The sequence below is a fragment of the Phaenicophaeus curvirostris genome, chromosome 3 (genome assembly GCF_032191515.1).
Source record: "Phaenicophaeus curvirostris isolate KB17595 chromosome 3, BPBGC_Pcur_1.0, whole genome shotgun sequence".
Lineage (NCBI taxonomy): Eukaryota > Metazoa > Chordata > Aves > Cuculiformes > Cuculidae > Phaenicophaeus > Phaenicophaeus curvirostris.
Window position 1 is genome coordinate 87,539,726 of NC_091394.1, and position 21,074 is coordinate 87,560,799.

The window sequence follows — 21,074 nt, forward strand, 5'->3', positions numbered from 1 at the left end:
AGGGCACTGCAAGGCTGTCAGGCTGCACCTGACATGCATGGTGCTGCCATGCTCAAGCCAGTGGAAAATTAAATATCAGGTGTCTAAAAGCGAGCAGCCAGAAGCAGAGGCAGTGGTCGATATCATTGGCTTTAACGGGGAGCTAGAGCCAGTGGGCAGGGGCTTGATCCGGCTGCCAGGAGGTAGTGCAGAGGCCACCCAGTGCTCTCATTAAAAACAAAGGGAAGATTGTTAGAGCTGCTTTTCTTTGTGGTGAGTAGAGAGGGGTATAAATAGCAGCAGTATCAAGGTTAGAGAATGTGCTTTCCTGAAAGAGATCAAGCCACCCTTGTAATCCACCCGGAGCAGTGAGATCATCGCTCACAAGTGGAGAGGAGGAGGAAGAGAGTCTTGGTTTTTATTTATACTTTGCCTCATGTTTAACTTTGTCCTTTTGCTTAAAATCTGTTCACCAAAGCAACTGCTTCCAGGCATCTCTTTGAGCAGGAGCAACTTGAAAAAGGGCTTTTCTTTTAGAAGGGGGGTGGAAAGAAGAAAGGAGGGAGCAGGGACCTGGTCAGTGATAAAGCAAAGTGCACTGACTTTAATTAGGCACCTTGACTCCCACTCTGAGAAACCAGCAATCTGTGCTGTAAGCATATTTTCTTAGCACTTGCTCCGTGAATGTCAGGCACTGAAATATCTCAAGTTACTTTACTGATGTTATTCTTGCAAGACTTGTTAAAATACATGTGCCACATAGTCTGGCTGATTAAATTACTCCCTGCTTTTCCATCTCTCAGGTTTAGACAGAAGCCCTGACGCATCCTTTTAAAACAGCTGCAGGAGGTTTGTGTTCTGGTGAAACCTTGAAAACTTTCAAAACACCTTTTTTTATTCCCTTGCAGTTAACCCACCCTGAGTAGGTGAATGTGTAGGTCATCCCATGACTTTATTTCACATGAGCTACACTGCAGAGCAATTAAAATAAATGCCAAATTGTAGTAACATCTGCAAACAACTTCTGTGTTGCTTTAGGGATTATAATGCAACATCCGTTCGTACAGCAGAATAAATTGCTCTTGCTTCGTAACCCCATCGTTTGTATTATTGTATACAAAGTTTCAGAGCATGTTGAAAGAACCAGCATATTAAGTGATTAAATTGTGATGGTGGGTGTGAGATCTTTGATTTATGCAATGCACACATTTCTTTTTGAGAGTCATAATTTGTCTATTTTTAAATGGTCCTTTTGGATGAAGGCTCTATGGACCTCTTACATATTTCTCAGAGCTGGTCACCGTTTTCATCTTGAAGTTGCAAGATTTTGATGGCCTCTCTGCCAGGTGCTGGGAGCCTTCAGTCCTCCTCTGCTGGCTGCTGAAAACACAGAAAAAAAAAATTGAAGTTTTTTTACTATATCCTGGGCTCCATCCTAAATCGGCAGGTTTAGGATAATATCAGGATAGATCTTAGATCCTAGATGAATATTTTTATCAGCTCTTGATACTTCAGCTGCATTTTAGGCATCAGTTCAACAACTTGCTTTTGAAGTAGCACAGCAGAATTTATAAACCAGCTTCTTCTTAAAGCGACAGGTAAAACAGCCAGCTCAGCAAGCTCAGGTTTAAGGTCAACATCTCTTTGCCAAGCAGGTGATCCTGTAGAGGTTATTTAGGGTTAATTAAGAAGGATTGGTAGAGGTTCAGTTCTACCTATAGGAAAAAGTGCCCTGCTCTTGGGAGAATACCTTCAAGTCAGTCAAAGGCACTTCTGCATCAATGTGTTGTTCATAAATGGAAAAGTAGGAAAGAATTTTTTTGTAAAGATGTATAAGATGACGATTCATTGCACTTGGCTGGGTTGCAAAGTCTTTGCGAGGGCTCCTTTCTAATGCGTTGAGGTTAGGCCTGGGAGGTAATTTGAAAAACACATTTTATCCAATCAGTGCTGAGTGCATTCTGTCAAGCAAATCTCTTTAAATTGTCTCTTTATACAAAAGCAGATTTTTTCCCCCACTTTTTTCCTGCTGTCACATTCTGCCAGGAGTAAAAAAAGCCAGGGTTTGGCATTATGGCACTGCACAGATTTAGCAGCACAAAGCAATATCCTATGCAAATACTCCATACAAATACAATGTTTTCCTAGCAAGCACTGAGAAGAATAGCTTAACCTATAACCATGGTCTGAATTAATCCCTTGCAAAGAACGGTTTATGTTAAATGCAACATCTCTCAGAACTATTGTTGGTAAAAGTACTGTGAAATTTACATCGGTTCTTACCATGATTCCTCCATAACTTGCAAAATCCTGGTCTCCAAGTGAAATGCAGCATTGAGATTTCAGCCAGGATCAATTTTTGTTACAGCAAAGTGACAAAACCTTCAGGATATGAGTTCACAGCAGGACTTATTTTTTTCTTTTATGAAGCCAGCTATTTAGAAAATGCCTTAAAGAAAACTCATTAGTTTTCATTGCCCTGTATATATTTATTTACAGTATTTAACCAGCTAAACAAGCTAATATGCAGCACTTCATTTCCTAATTTGGCTTTGAAGCCGGAGCAGCAGAAGTATCAATTACATTCTGTCAAATGCAAACATTAACATAACTGTATGAAGCAATCATGTTTCTAACAACAGCAAGCACTGCCCAGAGGACCAAAATAAATAAAATTCATAGAGCAAGAGGTAACGCTTTTCTTTATGGCAGGATTAGGGCTGGCGAGCGCCCGTGTGCTTTCCTCTCAAGGGACATTTGTCTCGCAGGACTGGGGAGGCAGCTCCAGCACTGAAATGCAGGTGATTAATAAGACACTTGCTCACTGAGGGCATGGTCTCATCACAGCGGGTGTGGATTTCTACATACAACTCCCACTGTTATTACTGGTTAATTAATGTGCAATTTGCAGAAAGAGATGAAACTGGGACCTTGGCGGTGTGTTGTGAGCACACACACACGAGCTTATCATTCGAAGAAATATCAGGGTGACATGAAGGGTGGATGACAGAAAATAAGTGAGGCATGAATCAGCTGCCCCGTGTTTATCATACAGTGCTGTTGTGGGAAAACATTCACCTCCACCGACTACCATCTCCTGCCAACAACAAAAGTCGAGTTTGATAAATTATTAGTGGAGATGTTCTCAGTGGCTTTGCTTAGATTTTACTCCTCTTGCGCAAATTGCAGATTAGGAAAGGATTAAGTAACAGCAGTGTGGCTAAAGTATTACACATCATGCTGGCAATTAGCCAAAGAAAGTAGCATGCAAAAGCTGACATTGCCTAAGAAATCAAATATAGTTCTGGTCACCACGGAAAATGGCTCTTTCCCACCACCTAAGGTAGTTGCTCGGTTTCTCCTGTGTCACCCAGTGTCTTGCACCAGTGAATGGTTCATTACAAAGCTTTTTCTTTTTTTTTTTTTTTCTTTTCTTAACTTCCAGGTAGTGACAAAGCCATAAACATTTAGATGAATCACAGAAACCATAAATGTAAGTGAGTATAAAGCCATTGTTGGGTCTTGTGATAACATCCCTGTCAAGTCTTGACTTGTCAGATTTGTAGTCTCACCGAGGTAAAAATACTGCAAATTTTCTTTTCTCTGCAGCAGCCAGGGGCAAAGTATCAACATAGTTTGGGGCAAAAGGCTGCACAAGACTCAGGCCCAATGACCGTGACTTTGCAGATGGGCAGTGGGATGTCTGATGTGAATGTTTCCTCCAGTAGAGTAAAGGCAGCAGAGTAAGGCTCATAAAAGTTGGCCAGCAGCCTTTGTTGAAAAGCAGGGATATGATGGCCCTCAACCCCCAGATAAAAGGTTAACGCCCACCCTGGTGTTTCTGTGAAATTGTTGGCTGACAAGCATGTTGGTGAACCCACCCTCATGCCTGGATCAGGGGGAAGGCAGGATGCTGCTGGGCCAACAGGTCCACCCACCCCCATGAGAAATGGAGATGCTTACAGATGTGCACGGGAGCAGGGCAGATACCTGTCAGGATCCCCCCATGGTGTCCTCGCTGCATCACGTGGATACAGCACTTACAGGGGCCTACGAGGAAGCAGGAGAGGAAATTTTCACAGGGGCATATAGGGATAGGAGGAGGGGTAACGGCTTTAAGCTGAGAGAGGGTAGATTTAGATTACTTGTAAGGATGAATTTTTTTATTGTGAGAGTTGTAAGGCACTGGAAGAAGAAGTCATGGATGCCCTATCCCTGCAGGCGTTTAAGGACAGATTAGAGAAGGCTTTGAGCTATTTGGTCTAGTGAAAGGTGTCCCTACCCATGACAAGGGGGTTGGAACTAGGTGATCTTTAAGTCCCTTCCGATCTAACAATTCTATGATTCTGTGACACTGTGGCCCACTGATGCCCACCTTGGAGTATAACCATCTTCTGATGACCTTCTTATCAAAACGTTGCTTGGCTGCCTTTGACCCTACCTGAACTTTGGGGTCTCAAAATCCTGTGGTAGTGAATTCTTGAGCAGAGGTTGGATCTGGTCTGTTAACTTACCTTGCCTGGAAAGAGGATGTGCTCCAGAAGACAAGAATAGAACCAGAACCACTGAAGAGGACTGACTGACCCAGTCTTGGAGGGACTTTATGCTGCCCTCACTCCCTGGGGGAGCCGGAGGGGATGCAGAGTGGCTCTGCGCCATACAGGGCAGCAATCTTTGGAAGCGGCCGTAGCACCCAGGCTGATGGGGACTCAAGCCAGAAACTCAGTGGACAGAAAGCCTTAATCAGTGAACTCATGGGATTTTTTTTATCATGGGTCTTGTGATGCTTAATACGTAAGAGCCCTGTCTGCTGGAGTTAATGATCTCCAGGAGACTTCAAACTTTCATTTGAGGAAGATCAAGCAAATGTCTAGTCCTCACTGTTGCAAAGAGGGATTTGAAAAGATGTGTCCCGTGCATTCTTTGGACTATTCCCTGCTCATCACAGGTGTCCCAGCCAGATGCTGCAAAGTCATGCTTGACTGGCTGCCTTGTTACAGCAGGCAGAGCTTTGTCCTTTTCTCCGAGCAGCTGGCAAAACAATAAATTAAAAATTAAAATATTTGCAGACTCAGCAAATAGTTTTCTTTCCCCATATGGAAGGTTAGAGGAACTACTCCCCCTCCTCCAGAATGATTTCCTGACTTCGTAACATTTTTCTCAATCTCCCCTTCTTCTTTTTCTCTGTGCGTGTGGGGAAAAGCTGGATTTGTGGTTTGGCTGGAGGGGGAGCACCTTTTTGTGCCATGCAGTGTCCCAGGTACTTCATGTGCTTGTGCCAACTGCAGCGAAATCTCTAAAAAAAAAAATAAAATTCTTTCTGCAGCATGAGGCAAAGGTGGTTTTGCAGGGAGAGTGCTTTTGACATCTCAAGATGGGACCTGGACTCCTACCATGAGGGTCTCTCTGCCTGCAGGTGTGTCGGGCAGGTCATGCCTGCTGGAAACAGCACCATTTTTAGTAGCTATGGCCAGGATATGGTCCATCCCGGAACGCCTTTCTGTGCTGGAAAGAAGACGCTGGAGTCACAACTAGCTCGAGTCCCGGATGCTGAGTGTGGCTTGGGGTTGCTGGCAGGGCTTTGGCTGCTGGGCACAGGCAAGGCTGTTCCTGTGGGGTGCCGGGGGCCGAGCTGGGGACCTGGGGTTGGCCCGTGATGCACATCCTGCTCACGCATGTGGGCATGAGTCAGAGCCCGAGAGGAAGAGGCCTCACCCAGCGGCCGGCAGAGCCACAGGGAGCTCGGGCTGTGTGCTGATGGAGGAGATTGCTTATGACTGCTGACAGCCTCCCTTGGCAAAATCCCTGCACCTGTGGCACAGAGAAGGGGATTTGGAGCTAACCAGGTCTCGCACTGTAGTCAGAGGTTCAGTGCAGGATGGGTTTGTAGAGGTGGCTTGGAGTCTGCCTTAGGGCTGAAGAAGTTGCTCGGGGCTCCCAGCACACACATCCCAGATGCTGCCCATCTCCCACAGCGAGAAGGCACAGCAAGACTGAGCTTACCCATGTCCATCATCCTCTGTTCTGCTCTTGTGAGACCCCACCGGGAGTACTGTGTTCAGTTCTGGGACCCCCAGCCTAAGAAATACATGGACCTGTTGGAACACATTCAGAGCACCACAAAAATGCTAAGAGGGCAGGAGAACTTAATAAGAATAAATATTATATAATGTCATATATAAATATAAATTCTTAATAAGAATAAAAGCAGCTTGGGAGAGTTGGGATGGCTCAGCCTGGAGAAGAGAAGGCTCTAGGGAGACATTATAGCAGCCCTCCAGTACCTAAAGGGGCCTACATGGAAGCTAGAGGGAGTTTTTAGCAGGGCCTGTTGTGATAGGACAAGGTTTAATGGCTTTAAACTGAAAATGTGTAGATTTAAGTAAGATACTAGGGAGAATTTCTTCACTGTGAGAGTGATGAAGCACTGAAAAAGTTGCCCAGAAAAGCTCTGGATGCCCCATCCCTGGAGGTGTTCAAGGCTGGGTTGGATGGGGCTTTGAGCAACCTGATCCAGTGGAAGGTGTCCCTGCCCATGCGAGGGGGTTTGGAAATATATGGTATTTATGGGCCTTTCCAACCCAATCTAATCTATGATTCTATGCTAGGAAGAGGGCTCCGAAAAAAGCAATTCGTCCTCACCTTTCTTCTTCATATCAGCTTGACTGCAGTCTTAATATCTGCAGCACCTGTCATCTGTTCTTTTCCCAAGTGCTAATCTCACTTGGGTACTGAGACAGCTGAGTGAAGGGCCAGTCACTCCTCCCTACCCACCCCCCATCCCCTGTCTGACCAGGAGACAGGTGTCCAGATCTTTTGACCCCTGCAAATGATTACATTTCATAATTTCTGGAAATTTTCCACTACTGCCTTGGAGTGGTTCTTCCAGAAATTGGATTAATCTTTGCTAGGAAGCTGTTGTGTGTCTCAAGCAAACGTCAGGATTAATCATTTTGGTAAACACTCCAGCTGCAATGGCCTCCCAGCACTGGGTGAGTGGAAGTGTGTCCATGGTTTGGCACTTAAACACAAAACCCTGAACATCCCTAGTGCTTCTCGGAGTCAATGGGATGACTTAGAGTAACAAATACTGGGTATGACTACAGGCGGTTCAAAAGCCAGCAGTAGATGGACCACAGTCTCACAGCTGTGGCTTGAAAAGGGTTATTGATTCATTTGGAAACAACTAGCAGGAGTGACTATGTAACAAACAGGATTATTTAGTCTCACCACATGCTAAATATAGACAAAGCACAGTTCAGCACTGAGATTCTTCTAGTGACCATCACAGAAAACACCCAACAGGATTATGCACCAATATACTGGGTGATGCACTTCCTGAAGATGTTTGCAGCTGCTGAAGAACGTATGTAGCCCTCAAAAGCAAAGGGAGAAATTCTTCAATTAAGGATCTAATAGGGAGGAGTTGAGTTGAGAAGCAATCAACCAAAACAACAAAAGTATGCAGATAATGAGATAGCCATGATCCAGGCTGCTGCAGCAGTTCAAAGTAAGGAAAAATAAATCACTCTGTGTCTGTATAGAAAATGCACGCCCTGAAAACATGCAAGAACATCTTCTCATCTCATATCTGCTTGCTGTGCTAGGCAGTTTAAGGGAGCTGGATTTTTTATTTATGCGTCAGTTGAGGATGCTCCTGGTGATCAGGACACACAGTGGAGCCATCTCATATCCCAGTTGCTCCTCCTTTACTAGCAAAACGTCAAAAAGTGCCGGGGAGTTATGGAGGCAAAGACAGTTAGGGATGGGAACAACCAGCACGTCGCTGAGTTGTCTGCTGTGAGTCCTTATGGATCCTACCCCACTGGTGCAGGTTAGAAAGGGTTCACGCAAACCAGATGCCTCTGAGAAAGCAGAGCCCTGCAATTAAATCCTGGCAGCCCCACCATGTCTTCTGCAGGAATGAGCCGCTTTCCATGCATGGAGTGTCTTGTCCCACAGATCCTACACGCAGAAAAACCCTAGCTGGATCATAAGGATATAGGCAGAAGTTTTGCTCTGACAGGACCTATATTGCAGCTATATTCAGGATATGCTCAAGAATTTTGCTCTGACTTAAATTATAACACAACCACTGTAATCTGGAGCAAAGCCAGATTGGCCTGCCCAGCAGCCTGCTGCATTGCCATCCTGCTTGCTGCATGCTAGGTCAAACCTAGAGATCCTAACTCAATGTTCACCCAGTGGAGCCTGAGGAGCAACCCAGGGTGAAATTCTCCAGCGCATGCAACATTCCTGTGTAAATCAATGGGAAATGTAGAGTCTGGCCTGAAGTCAGGATTTCAGGATTTGACCCAATTTAACCTTGGCCTAAATAGTTGCCCAACTCCATTTTTTTTTTTTTCTAAGGCTCAACAATTAACTTTCAAAACAGCCTGAAAAAAAAAGAAAGCGGTTGGGGTTCAGAAGTGCTGCGCTAGCCGGCAGTGTTTTGTTAGAGTTACTTCCACTATTACAGTATTTGTTGGCGTCAGCAGTTTGTGCAAAGCAAAGCCCTGCTCTGGGCTCTCCATCCAGGGCAGAGCTGTGCGTGCCCAGGGCAGAAGTTGTGACTCTTCCCATATTCAACACACAGGCACAGTAGTTCGTTTTACTGAATTCAGCTGTTGGGCATTTTTGTTGTTTTTTTATTCGCTGCAGTGAAATTCAGCCATGTGCAAAATGTAAGGATTGCTCATCTCTCAGGTTGGATGAGTCCCAGTGTTGAAGATTTATTGGAGAGATTTTTTGGGGGGGATATACTGAGGGATGAGATGGAAAGATGGGAAGAACAGGAGATGTTTACGTCCTTGCAGAGGGGTGAACTTTGGGGACTCACACTTTCTCTGTGCCTTCTTGTTTCTATGCAAGGAAAGGGTACCACTTCCCAGGCTGCTTTCAGGAATGTCTTTCAAGGAGCTGATGCAGATAAAAAGCTCTTTTTTATTTTCCTCACCTTCCACCCACAATAAAAGGCACCATTTCAGCCTTAAAGATTTTACTGTTTTAATTACTCCACTGTATCTTGGAGTTTACTATGCCATTACTTGTTAATATATTTAATAGAGCAGAAGGGATGCCAACACCATTGGAGCGTGTTGACATTTTGTTTTGCCTCATATCCTGGCTTGTAACCTGGCACCGTGTAGTCCTACGGCTCTGGATCAGACCGAGGCAGCAGCTGCCAGGGACGAATGTCCGGCTGCGGAGGCAGCTGCTGCAATGGGAAGGACAAGCCCAGCACTGAGAAGTCACTCACAGCCCCGTTGTGTCCATTAGGCAAAACCAAATGTATTTTCAGGGAAAACTGGTTTTACTTCCCCTGGGGCAAATGCATGGATAATAATTTCATTTGGGTTTAGAATAAAATTGGCAGCATGGCCAGTTGCAGTGTTAACCAGGAGTGGGTTTTAATAGCCACTTTAAGTGCTTTGCTTAGTGTTGGTTCAAAACTCCCTTACCTTCTACTGCAGATCAATCTGGGTAGTTTCTTAGTGCTTCAGAACCTATTTTGAAAGTCAGACTTAGGTTATGAGTCTCTTTTTGGCCCCAGTGTGTCTTCAGAGTTTGGCTCCAGTTTTTTCCAGCTATCAGACATCCCTCTGGGCTCTTCAGCCATGGCTTGGCTTGCAAAGGACCATGAAAATAAGAACAAACATTGCAATTTTGGTAGCAAAATCAGGCCTCAGAGGTTTAAGAAGCATGGGGACATCCTACCTCAGCTCTCTGAGTTGTTTTGGTGCTGGAAGCATTGCATTCTGCTGGTGTGTGTGATGGCAAGAGAGATGCTCAGGAACCCAGTGGCACTTCATGTTGGAATGTGGCTTCTCCTTTGAAGCACTTATTGGGTGGGGTCATCACTTGTGCACTTAACATAGGCCTGGGCAACCTTTGGCTCATGGAGCAACTTGCCCCTCAAGAGTCCTGGGTTGCCAGGGAGTGCAGGGGGGAATGAGTGAGACTGAGACTTGTGGTGGCAAGGGGAGGAGGAACTTGGATATCAAGGGGAGAACCAGGACTGGAGCAGGTGAGGATGGGAATTTTATGAGTGGTGCCAGGGTTGCCTGGGCTGCTGGTTGGGTTTTATAATTGTGTGGGTGACGCCAGGCTGCCAGCCACATTGTGTCCACTACCCGCTGCCTCACTAAGTGACTACAGCTCAATCTCCAGTATTATTCACACCACGGAAGGGAAAAAAAGAGGTGGCACGTGTTTGGATGACTCCGAGGTTGCACCCAACCCACTGAAAGCCAAGAAATGCTCTTCAACTCACTCTCTGGGCTTGCATGCATGAACAGAGAACATGGTGGTTTCAGTAATAGTGAAAATCTCAGTTTTGTGTAGGAACTTCTTACTTTTAGCCTTTTACTTTCTCCTTCTCAACCCTACCTGTGACTCAACACCATTGTCACATGGCACCATAACTCCAGGCACACAATCGACCTCCAGATATTACAACTGTCAGGCAAACAGATTGCTCACTCCATCCAACGGCTGAAAGGATTACAGTATAGATTAGGATCAGGATTGCCTTCCTAATATTCTCAGCCTCAAAACAGGTGTAAGGGGAAAGCTCGTAAAGGGAAATTATTTGCCAGTGGAGAATCTCTCCAGGAGAAATTGTTGGGTAAATACTAACTGGAGATTGGGATCACGCAGCTGCTGAGCTGGGCTTTTCCCACTTGGAGGTAGTTTGGGAGCAGTGTTGTGGGCTGCAGGCCTGTGCAAAGCAAAAATGCCATTGCGTGTATGCATGATGGTAATTGCTTGTGCACTTACACGCTGTGTCCTGAGAGACTCTGGAAAAATGGTAATGAAATAATAGAAAAAGAGAACTGAACACACTGCTTTGTCAGCAAAGTAGACAATGGATGATACCTGCTGTTACAGGTGGGTTAAAGAATGGAGTGAGATCCCAAGGATTCATGTATATACATATGCCTTTTGTTCAGGTAGTTCTGCATATGTTGAGGTTGTTTGAAAACTGTGAATGCAAAGAGCCATCAGTTCAAAGCCAATATGTATTACCAAGAGCCTGGCATCTTTGTTACGGAGCATTAACTCTAGCCTGCATATGTGGTATATCAATTTAGATTCTTTCCTGTAAACACATCTGTGCTGGAAAGCTCAGGTTGGATTCCGTATGTATTTCTCGCCTGTTTTTTTCAGCTGGATAGACTTAAGCAAACCGATATCATATGACTTGCCAAAACCACCCAGTGAGTCATTGGCTCAGCCCAGATTAGATCTCAGGAGCTTTCTAGCTTTGATCTAGCCACAAGACCACATGGCCTCTTTCTATAGTCTTTGATGAAAGGCTACATAAACACACATAAGGGATTTTACCACATTTTTTTAAAGGTTCTGAAACAAGTTTTGCCCCTGCGGCAAGCAAAATTGAAATGGGCTGTAAACAGCTGCCATACATATACCTACTGGAGTAAAAAAAGTAACAGGGAGAAACATATATGTCTGATGACCAGAAAGAAAAGCTCCTTGAAAATGACAACAGGATGCTCTGTACAATAGTGCCATGGGTGCTGTACCTGCCATATGAGTCTTTCCACAAGAGCTGGTTACCTTATAGAGAGATGTTGTTGCATCATCCTTCAGAAAGTATAAACACATTAAGCAATGTTATTTTCTAAAACATCAACACACGAGCTACTTACAATGGACTAAAAAGTCATTGTTGCTTTGAGGATATATTTGTCCCAAGTGATTCATAACAATCTGTGGCACTGACGCTATGAAGACTTCTAAAGTATGCCTCCACTTCCAGGCAAGTATCCACAGAAATAAGCCCAAAAGTTTGCTTTGTTTGACTATTTTTTTTTACCTAGGATAACCTTCTAAGCTGCTTTGTAGACAGCCAGGCTTCCCGGATGAAGCAGATGTCTATCTGCTTTAGATGCTAGGCTTCACTTTCTGTACCTGCTGCACTGCTGACCACTGAAAACCCTTCTGGAGGAAGGGCAGCAACGTCCTTCAGTAGGGCCGGATGAAGACAAGGACACCTCAGCGGCAGTAGCTCCTTATAGTACAGTACTAATCTCTCTCCATCCAGAGGTGGATGCCAAGAACTGCTTGCCCAAGCCTGCCTGCACCAGGAGATCCATGGAATGACGAAACTGAAGCTAGTGGAGTAGAGAGGCTGTATAACCATGACCCAGGGATCTGGAGTAGGAATCAAGAGTTGCTCAAATATACTCATGCTCTCAGAATGGGCAGCTCAATTAGGCAAAGAACATCTTCTGGCAAGGGAAAGCTCAATCATGACCACCAATGCTAGAAGACTGTTTAGGCCTGTAAATAATATTGTTTTTCCCCCTTTCTATTTTTCCTCCCTGCTCTGGCCTCCTTGTCTCTCTGAAATCAGATCTGACACGTAGGGAGATATCCTGTAATACTTTGGATCCTGTGCAGCCCCCATGGCTGCCTGGAATTTAGCTCTCATTTTTCAGAGAGACACGTGTCATTAGGGTAAACCAGCGATGTGTGTGTCTGTGTCAACACATAACAAAACACATTGTACGCACCCTGAGCTCAGGAACTAATACGTGCTCTGGCAGGAAGACAGCTGTACCAGCAAGAGCACAGGGTCCTAAGCAAAGGCAGGATTGTGTCCTGTGGGACTAATAAAGACAAAAGACAAAGCAATTGTTTACTGTACTGTTGAAGGGGCTGTTTGGTACACTGTACTGGGGAATGCAGCAGCTACTGTCACACTGTTGTTAAGCACAGGTAAGTGTTCAGCTTGAAAATCAGAGAAATTCAACCCCAAGCTGCACATAGATAATGTGGGGCGCTGAGGCAAGCGTGTAGCTGAGGCACATTGGAGAAACCTGTCTGCTGTTCTCCTCTCATAGTGGTATCATTCAGCCTACCTTCTGGATTTCAGTTAGTTGAACAACATCCACATTGACTCATGCTTTCTATTGAGATCAGCTGCTGAGATGCAGAACCAGGTGTCTTTGAGATCCTGGGTTTTGCAGGACCTGTGTGGTTCTGCATAAGGACTGGGCTCTGCAAAGCTGTTGTGCTCTAAAAGCATGCACAGTATTTGTGCCCCATACAAGCAGGAAATATCTTCCTTCTGGTATTGCAAGAAATGAGATGTGATTTATGGAGTCAAGTTCTACTTAATAAAACTGGATATGAGACACTGATTGGTGGCTGTGAAAAGACCACCTCGCTGTGCAAGAGAACAAGGCATTCAGTTCTCCAGTCACCCCTTCACAGCTCAGAGGAAGAAACCCCACAAGGATTTTAATTCATTGTTAGTTGGGTCACTTCGTCCAGCCAAACACAGCTCCCCAGAGTTTAAGAAAATAGCTGTCAGATTTCAGACAGTTCTGGCCAGCTCAAAAGGGAACCTCATTCTGATGGAAATGGAAGAATAATCACTCAATCTAAAAATTAGAAGTTGTTTTTGTACCACAGATCATAATCAAATTAGATTTATCTCATGCAAGTAGATTAGAGCACTAATTGTCAGCCTCTGTATGCAATGTGCACACACACGTCTGTGAACATAAACACCTATATGCTTCTATATTCAGAAATACACACAAGACTGAACCCAAAACCCTAGTGGAGGTTACTGGTGCCCTATGTGGGGAGGAGGATCTCTACGTCTGTGATGCTGGACGATCTCCACTTCATTGATAGCTTGTCATGCTTCAAGCATTTGGGCTTGTCCATAGAGATGGTTATCTTGGAGGTGGAAGATTTGGCAAAGCTTGCGGTGGTAGAAGAACAACTCTAGCCATAGACAAGTGTATGGCCTGGTAGGACTGGAAGAGATTGCATCAAGGATTGGGTTTCTGCCAATGAAACATTAGTAGCCCTAGGGCAAGTTAAGCCCTTGTAACCCTGTGGTCAAATTTCCATCTGTAGCCTCTTCAGAAGAAAAATCCAAGCAATTCTGGTGCCCTTGCTGAAGTCAGCAGACCTGGAGAACATGTATCATTGTCAGAATCTCAAGCACACACTGACAAACTTTGGCACTTCTTGGAGACACAGGCTGGTACATCGTATTACTTCACTGTGACTGACGGAACCAAGACCTCTACAGAGCAGCAGGGAGCACCATCCTGGAGACAAACATCACTGATGTTTTTTTTAGCTATGACATGACTGAAGGCCTGCTCACCATATCAAGGGTGGGTTAAATGCACTCTCACACTTCGGTGTCATTACAACACATTGCCAAGTCTGTTCTTTAGAGTTCACACTTCATACAAATTATCATTAACACATGCAGGGTTTATATGTGCAAGCATGTGTGTGTGTGTGTGTGCGCGCGCATGCGCACACACTTTTACAAAAGGAAACCAAAGGATTAATATATAATCAACAGCCAATTGAGTGAAAGGAATGCAGAACACATTAAAAACCATCATGTCAGGAGCAACGTTGCCTCCCCTCCCAGACCCACCCCCATGGCAGTATAGACCAGTTGCTAAATGCAGATGGTAAAATCATAAACAGTGATGCAAGAAAAAAAGAGGGAGAAATGCTCAATAGCTATTTCTGTTCTGCATTTGGAAGGGAGCTGGATATTCATCCCATATGATGTTGCGGATGGAGTACAGTATTTACCCCCTGGAACAAAGGAGGATGTGAGGCAGCATCTGCTAAAATTAAATGTTTTTTCACATCATCTGGCCTGGCTATCTTTGCTTCTTAAAGGAGCCAGCTAAAATGCTTGTTGATGTTTTATTTTTACAAATCTGGGGAAATTCCACCTGCATGGAAGATTGCCATGGTAGCTCTAGGACTTCATAGGTGTAAAAGGGACACTCTGGGGAGCAATAGACTGGTTAGCAGGACAGGATCCCTCAACACAATCACCAAAAGTTAATTCATGCCTCCAACAACAAGGCATTAGAGGCTAAATATAAAAGCAATGCTAATCAGCAGGGTTTTGTGGAAGGTAAATCTTATCGAAGAAACTGTTGTCTTTTTATTCAGACAAGATTAGATATCTGGTTGACACAGTATTCTTGGCTTTCTCCACCACATTACAGGTTGGTTAATGAGCTCGTGCTGTACAGGATGAAGAGGGCACATTACCTGGATTAAAAATGGGATGAGTGACAGACGTAAAAAAGTAGTTATTATCAGGAATTAATGGGGAAACAGTAGGCCAAGCATGTTCGAGAGGGTAAAGTCAGCTCAATGTTTCTGTAGCTTTGGTCTCGGTAACTCAAACATCTCCATCCTACAGTAAAGGCTTAGACAACCTAACATTGCACAACTGTCTTGGTGAGATCTTGCCTGTTTGCACAGCACTAGAATATATTTGAGCAATTTCCTCCATTGTCCAGGTAGAAAAGCAAGGAGGTAACAGAGATGGGCTGCTATTTTCGGAAGCTGTGAGAAACAGTGGATGCTGCAAAACCAGCTGCTTTCTTAAAGGGTAGTTTGGGCAGGCGATATCAAATTTCTGGCCTGACAAACCCAGCAAGGACATCAAGCAAATCAGTAGCAGAGCTGGGAAGAGAGCTCAGCAGTTGCTGGCTCTGGGCCTAACCCGGGATGACTCACTTATCTTACACATGTTGCATCTTTTCCATGCAGGGAGCAGCCATTGACATCAGTAGATCCCAAAAGAACTTATCCTGCTGGCCAGTGCTGACTACTCTCTTCCCAGCACACGCCTAGACTTCCACCACTAAATAACTGGAGCAGCACTTCATTTAAGCCCCCTCATCCTCCTCTGTTATTAAATGATGGATGGAAGATTAAAGAAACAAGTTATTTTATGCTAATGTTCTCATCAAGTGTTTGCTCCTAATTTATCACTTCACTTGTTTTGTAGACTCTCCTGACAACTTGACTATTCACAGGAAATGTCAGCTTGCAGGGTACCACACTGGCTGATGTGATTGTTTAACAGTTTTAGGAAGAAGTCAGTAAGGTAGACTTCATTACATGTGTTAATTTTTTGTTTCTACAACTGGCAGAGCAAAAGGCTTGTGTTTCAACTTTTGCCAGTATCCTGTAAGCAGCAGCTGGTACCTGATTTATTATAGGGGGCTGGCTGTGAGGCTACATGTAGAACCCTGTTCTGTTGTGGGAAGGCTGGAGAAGAAATGAGAAACCTCTCAGGGATGTGGTACTTACGGCAGGGCTCCCCTGCACCCCTCCTCCAAGTTCTGCTCCATGCCAGGCTTGCACATGGCATAGAGAGAAGAAACAACTGTTCTGAAGGTGAAGGTGAAATAGTGTTTGTTAAAAAAAGAAGTGGGAAATGAGGTAAAATAACTGTGTTGCAAATATTTTATTATCTGTTGGAAACCAGCAAGGTTCATTTTATTTCCTCTGCAGTGCCTCTGCTTGATGTAGGAGAGCTGCCAGCTATGACATCTCCCCTAGGATCAACAACCCAGAGAGCAGGAGTGACTGACAGCTGCACCCATTTGGGTGTTTCATGAAAAAAACCCCTAAAACTATGATTAATAACCAAAACACAGGGCAGAAACTATCATACTAGGGGTGGTCTGGGAAGGACAGTGTGTAATGCTGGGCTCCTGTGCCTGCCCACCTGAACAGGCCATTTCCCACCTTTGAGGAAGACAGGTCTCTCCGAGGCCAGGGTGGTTACCAGTGGTGTTGGGTACAGCACGAGAAGCAGTGGCAATGAAGATATGGGTAGAAATCCCCTCTGGGTGCAGAGGTCCCCAGAGGCAGGGGAGCTGAAACTCAGCAGTTGCCCATATGGCAGACAAGGTGCTGAGCTCAGAGGGCAGCCGGGAAGCCCTACCTGGCTGCAGCCCTGTAACAATATGTCCTGGCATTTGTTTTTATCAGTAACAGCATTCTCCATGCTGTAATTAAAGCCAATCACCTGGGAAAATCAGCAGAAAACTCTAACTGCTCTAGCTGTACGATGGCAACGAAAACCAGGTACAGAGCTGGCACACCCCACTGCTGCCTCCTGAGGTCCCAGCACAGGACTGAATCCCTGGCAATCTTGCTATAGTGGCAGAGACTGGCTTTTTCTGGAGAGCTTAACACACACTGACCCAGATCCTGTCAGAGAAGCATGGTTGGGTGTAAGTAATAATCAAAAGAGATGCGGTGGGGCTGGGAGAGCTTCCTGGGCGCTGTCAGGGCTCAGGCAGAGCTGCGTCATAGTGACACAGCGTGATACTCTTCCCCTGGTCATCAGAAACAGCTCTGTGCAGGTGGGGTGACTGGGCAAAGAGGCCTTTCGGGCAGTATGCTGGGGACCAGGGCACTTGCTGAGGTGTCCCAATATCCCCGTTTGTTCAGTCACCACACCCTTGGGTGAGGAAAGCCTTATTGTTCTCAGTTATCTCAAAATCACCTGAAATGCCAAACAGTGTGACATGAGATGCAGAAAAAAGCACTGATGCACAGTGGAAAAAAATATCTAGGACTCACTTCTAAAGGGTGGAGGTGGAGAACCCCATGTCCTTATTGTCTCACACAGAGGTGAAACTGCAGAAGTTGCTCAGGACACAGACAATGTGTGCTGCCTCTCCTGATGTGGAGCTGCAGGGGCTGCCATCCTTCCCTGGCTCTTACATCTTCGGGGAGCCTGGAAAGACTGTCTACCTTCCCCATATATTGAGGTAGTTTCAGAGCCTAGCTGCCCCTAAGAACAACCACCAAGGCCTCTTGGCAGCATTTGTCCCTTTTCCCAGAAACTTATTGTTTTCTTCCTTTTTCAGGGGATGGGCTGATAACTTTTGGTCGAATTATGTCACTCTTCATTCCTTGGGGCTCAGCTCTGTTGCTGTTGCATGAGTGCTCATGTACTTCCCTTCACAAGCTGATCCTCCTCTCAAGTACCTGTTTGACTGGGAATTGCCCTTTCCTGGAAGCAATGTGCTACAGCCCCTGGCACCTTATGTACCCAAAATTAAATTTAAACACAGTGAATATGTGCCTCAGTTCTGGCTCCTGATTGAGATCATTCACTGTGAAGGTGGGCGGTGGGTCCTGAATTCAACATTTTTCTTCTAGGCAGAGTTTAACACAAATTTCAAGAGCATCAGATGAATGGGAAGGTCTCAGAAAAATGGGAGAGTCCCAGAGTGGCAACATTTCCCTGTCTCCATCTGGTGCACAGACATCCCAGTATGCTGCATGCTAAGACATCTCCTGCCATATTTGTAAATAATATTAATTACTCTGGGCTCCCTCAGAAGCACTGGAATTGGAGAAAATAATGAGCAAACTCCAAAGCTGTTCTTCTGAGGTGCTGCCAGCCTGGGTTAACCAGATGGTGTCACTGAGCACAAAAACTCAGTAGCTGCAGTGGTGCTGCAAAGCCTGGAGAAATGCAGCTGTCTGCTGGGGCACAGCTGGGAGCCGTCACCTGGGCTCAGACCTCCCTAAAACTCCTCAGCAGTAAAGGAGGACATCAAAAGGCTTGGTTCTGAGCTCAGCTGATGACTTAAGATGAAAAGGCTGTCCCTCATGAAGAAGCAGTGGGAAGCAGAGGCTCCTGGGGAGTCTGTGGGATGATCTGTTGTGGGGCTGACAGCAGCCCCAACGTCACAGCCCTAGAAAGGAGTTCATGTGGATGACCTATGAAACAAGGAGTTTCTCAGGAGGAGTACATCAATGAAATCCATGAATCGATACAGAGGGTGTAACCAGTGCCTTGCTATGAATAGGCCAGCAGCAGCAGCTAAAGCTGCAACGTTGAAGGGTGAGCACACTCATGAAGGAGGCTCTGTTTCTGCTATGACCAGGCTGTGTAATTTTTCCAGATTGTTTGGTGCTGCCTTTTTTCTTCATCATAGAGAGAGAAAGAAAAAAATCAATAATTTTCAAAGGATACGTTAAAAGGAAAAGACCCTCCGTTTTTATTTGTTAAATAAAATAATAATTCACAATATTAAAATAAATCTAACGCTTATGGCAGAATATAATTCTCATTCATTCATAGGCCAGGTACAATTCAACATCATTTATGCTCGAGATTCAGGATCTCAGCTGAAGGCAGGTACTCTCACACCAACCCAGTTGCAGTACTAGACCGCAGCAGCCAAGTGCTGCACCAGGAGACTGGTGTGGAGCAAGAGTACATCTCCACCGTGAAACAGAGTTCAGTGTGGGGCTGCCCGAGGTAGCCAAGACCCAGCTGGCACACTCTTGGGGCACAGGAAGGCTCTTGCTGGCTCCAGGTCAGAGAAGTCAGGCTGTATTTACACGGCGCTGCCTACAAGCTCCCAAGCCCTGGCTCTTGGCAGCTATACAGCCCCATTTGTCTAGACTACATCTGGACTCGAGCTGGATCCTGGCCAGCCTAGATGAATCTCTCAACACTGTGCTTCCCACATATCCAACCCTGGGATTAGCATAGGCAGAGAAAGCACCCATCTATCTGCAAAAGCCAATGAAGTCAGTCCCGTAGACGTTGATAATATATTCTCAATTTGCTAGAACACTTATCTCCCAAAACTTTTGAAGCAGATAGAACTTGTTTTGCATGCATCTAGTGCAGAAGGCCCTATCCTTGACTGGCATTCCTTGGCATTACTACAACATAAATACTAATAATATGCACTATAAATACATATTTTCTAGCAGCTGAGCCAAAGTTGAATAAAGTCCATAGAGAGGCATAGACAAACTTTACTGGTTTAATAACAGGACATTTATTTTTGTTCTGAATAAAGGAAATAATTCCCATCTAACAGAGTTTTCAGGTCATAGTTGACTCTCAGGCTATGTCCAAATTAGTGTATTCAGCAGCACACATTCCCGGGCTCTGATACATGATCATCCATGCTATTGAATAGTTAAAATGTTCCATTGTGCAGTGCTTGCCAGTGTTAACTAGCAGGCTTCCAAACAATTCCCAAGCACTGTTGTTTGGGAGTCAACACAACTATTCAGCACCCAGTGGCTACTCTGTTTTGATGGGTAAGGGACTTTTAACTATGTGGATATGCTGTTCCATGCCAGTTGGCCTCAGGGCCAGAAATGGTCCCAAGTACATTTATTTTACTGGTATAGCCATAGCCTTTTGTTGTGACCACTTACTTAAGTGGATGTAAAAAGGTAATTAGGATTGCACAATTATTGCGTGGATTAATTGTGTATGCCCGATCCTTAAAAAAGGGTGGGGGCTCAGCACCCAATATGCACCTTTTTCAAAAATAGGAACAGTAATTGTGTGTAATAAGCACTTGAAAACCTGGCCCCAGGGGTCTTTGTAAGGCTGGCAGGATTCAATAGTAGCTGAGTTGCTATTTCCATGGTGGTTTGGGTTGGGTTTTTTTGTTTGTTTGTTTGTTTTATCTTTATTGCAGTTTCTGAAATTTGTGGCTCATTGTGGCTGCCCAAGAATCCTTGGGAGTCCAGGAGGGAAAAAGAACAGGAATAGTTAAAATTGGAGGCTTGGAGCTATTGGAGTATCATGAGCTCTGGCTGCTGGTCCACAGCACTGGAATCATGGCAGCAGGTGATTTAAACTATTTAAATAGTGTTTATTAGCGCTATAGCAAAAAAGCCTTTTTTTTCTTTTATTGAGGATCATAATAGAGCTTTTTTTATTACCAAAATATGCCTGTTTCATATTTCTTTAGCTCATTATATTACCTACTGCTCTTTAATTCACACTAGATTAACAGCAAGGAAGATTTAAAATGCAACTTGGTGTGATTTAGTATGCTCTCTCTTGATCAGCCTAGCTGCTTGGGGACTGCATTCCTCAAACTCTTTCCTGCTGTGCTGGTCATTCAGCACAACTTTAGGACTAGGATAAATCCTGGATTACATTGAGTTTCTGTCAGACTCATGACCCTGCTTGCAGTAGCGGACACTCCAGCTGGGCTTTGGAGCCCTTTCATTTGGAATCATGGTGTTAGTGTCAGATTTTTAAAAATGTTCTTTAGTTGGCTGTAGTTTGCATCTGCAGATAAGACTGAATATTTTCTGATTTAATTTATCGGTTTGCACAATTAATATAATGCTAATTAATTAATCGTAAAAAAAAATCTTATTCTGTATCTAGAACCCCCTTTCTCCTTCCTGAAGGATTTCAGAACCTCTTGAAAATCTCACAAATACTTCCCAGGGTCACTTTATCTCCTGCTGAAGTGTAG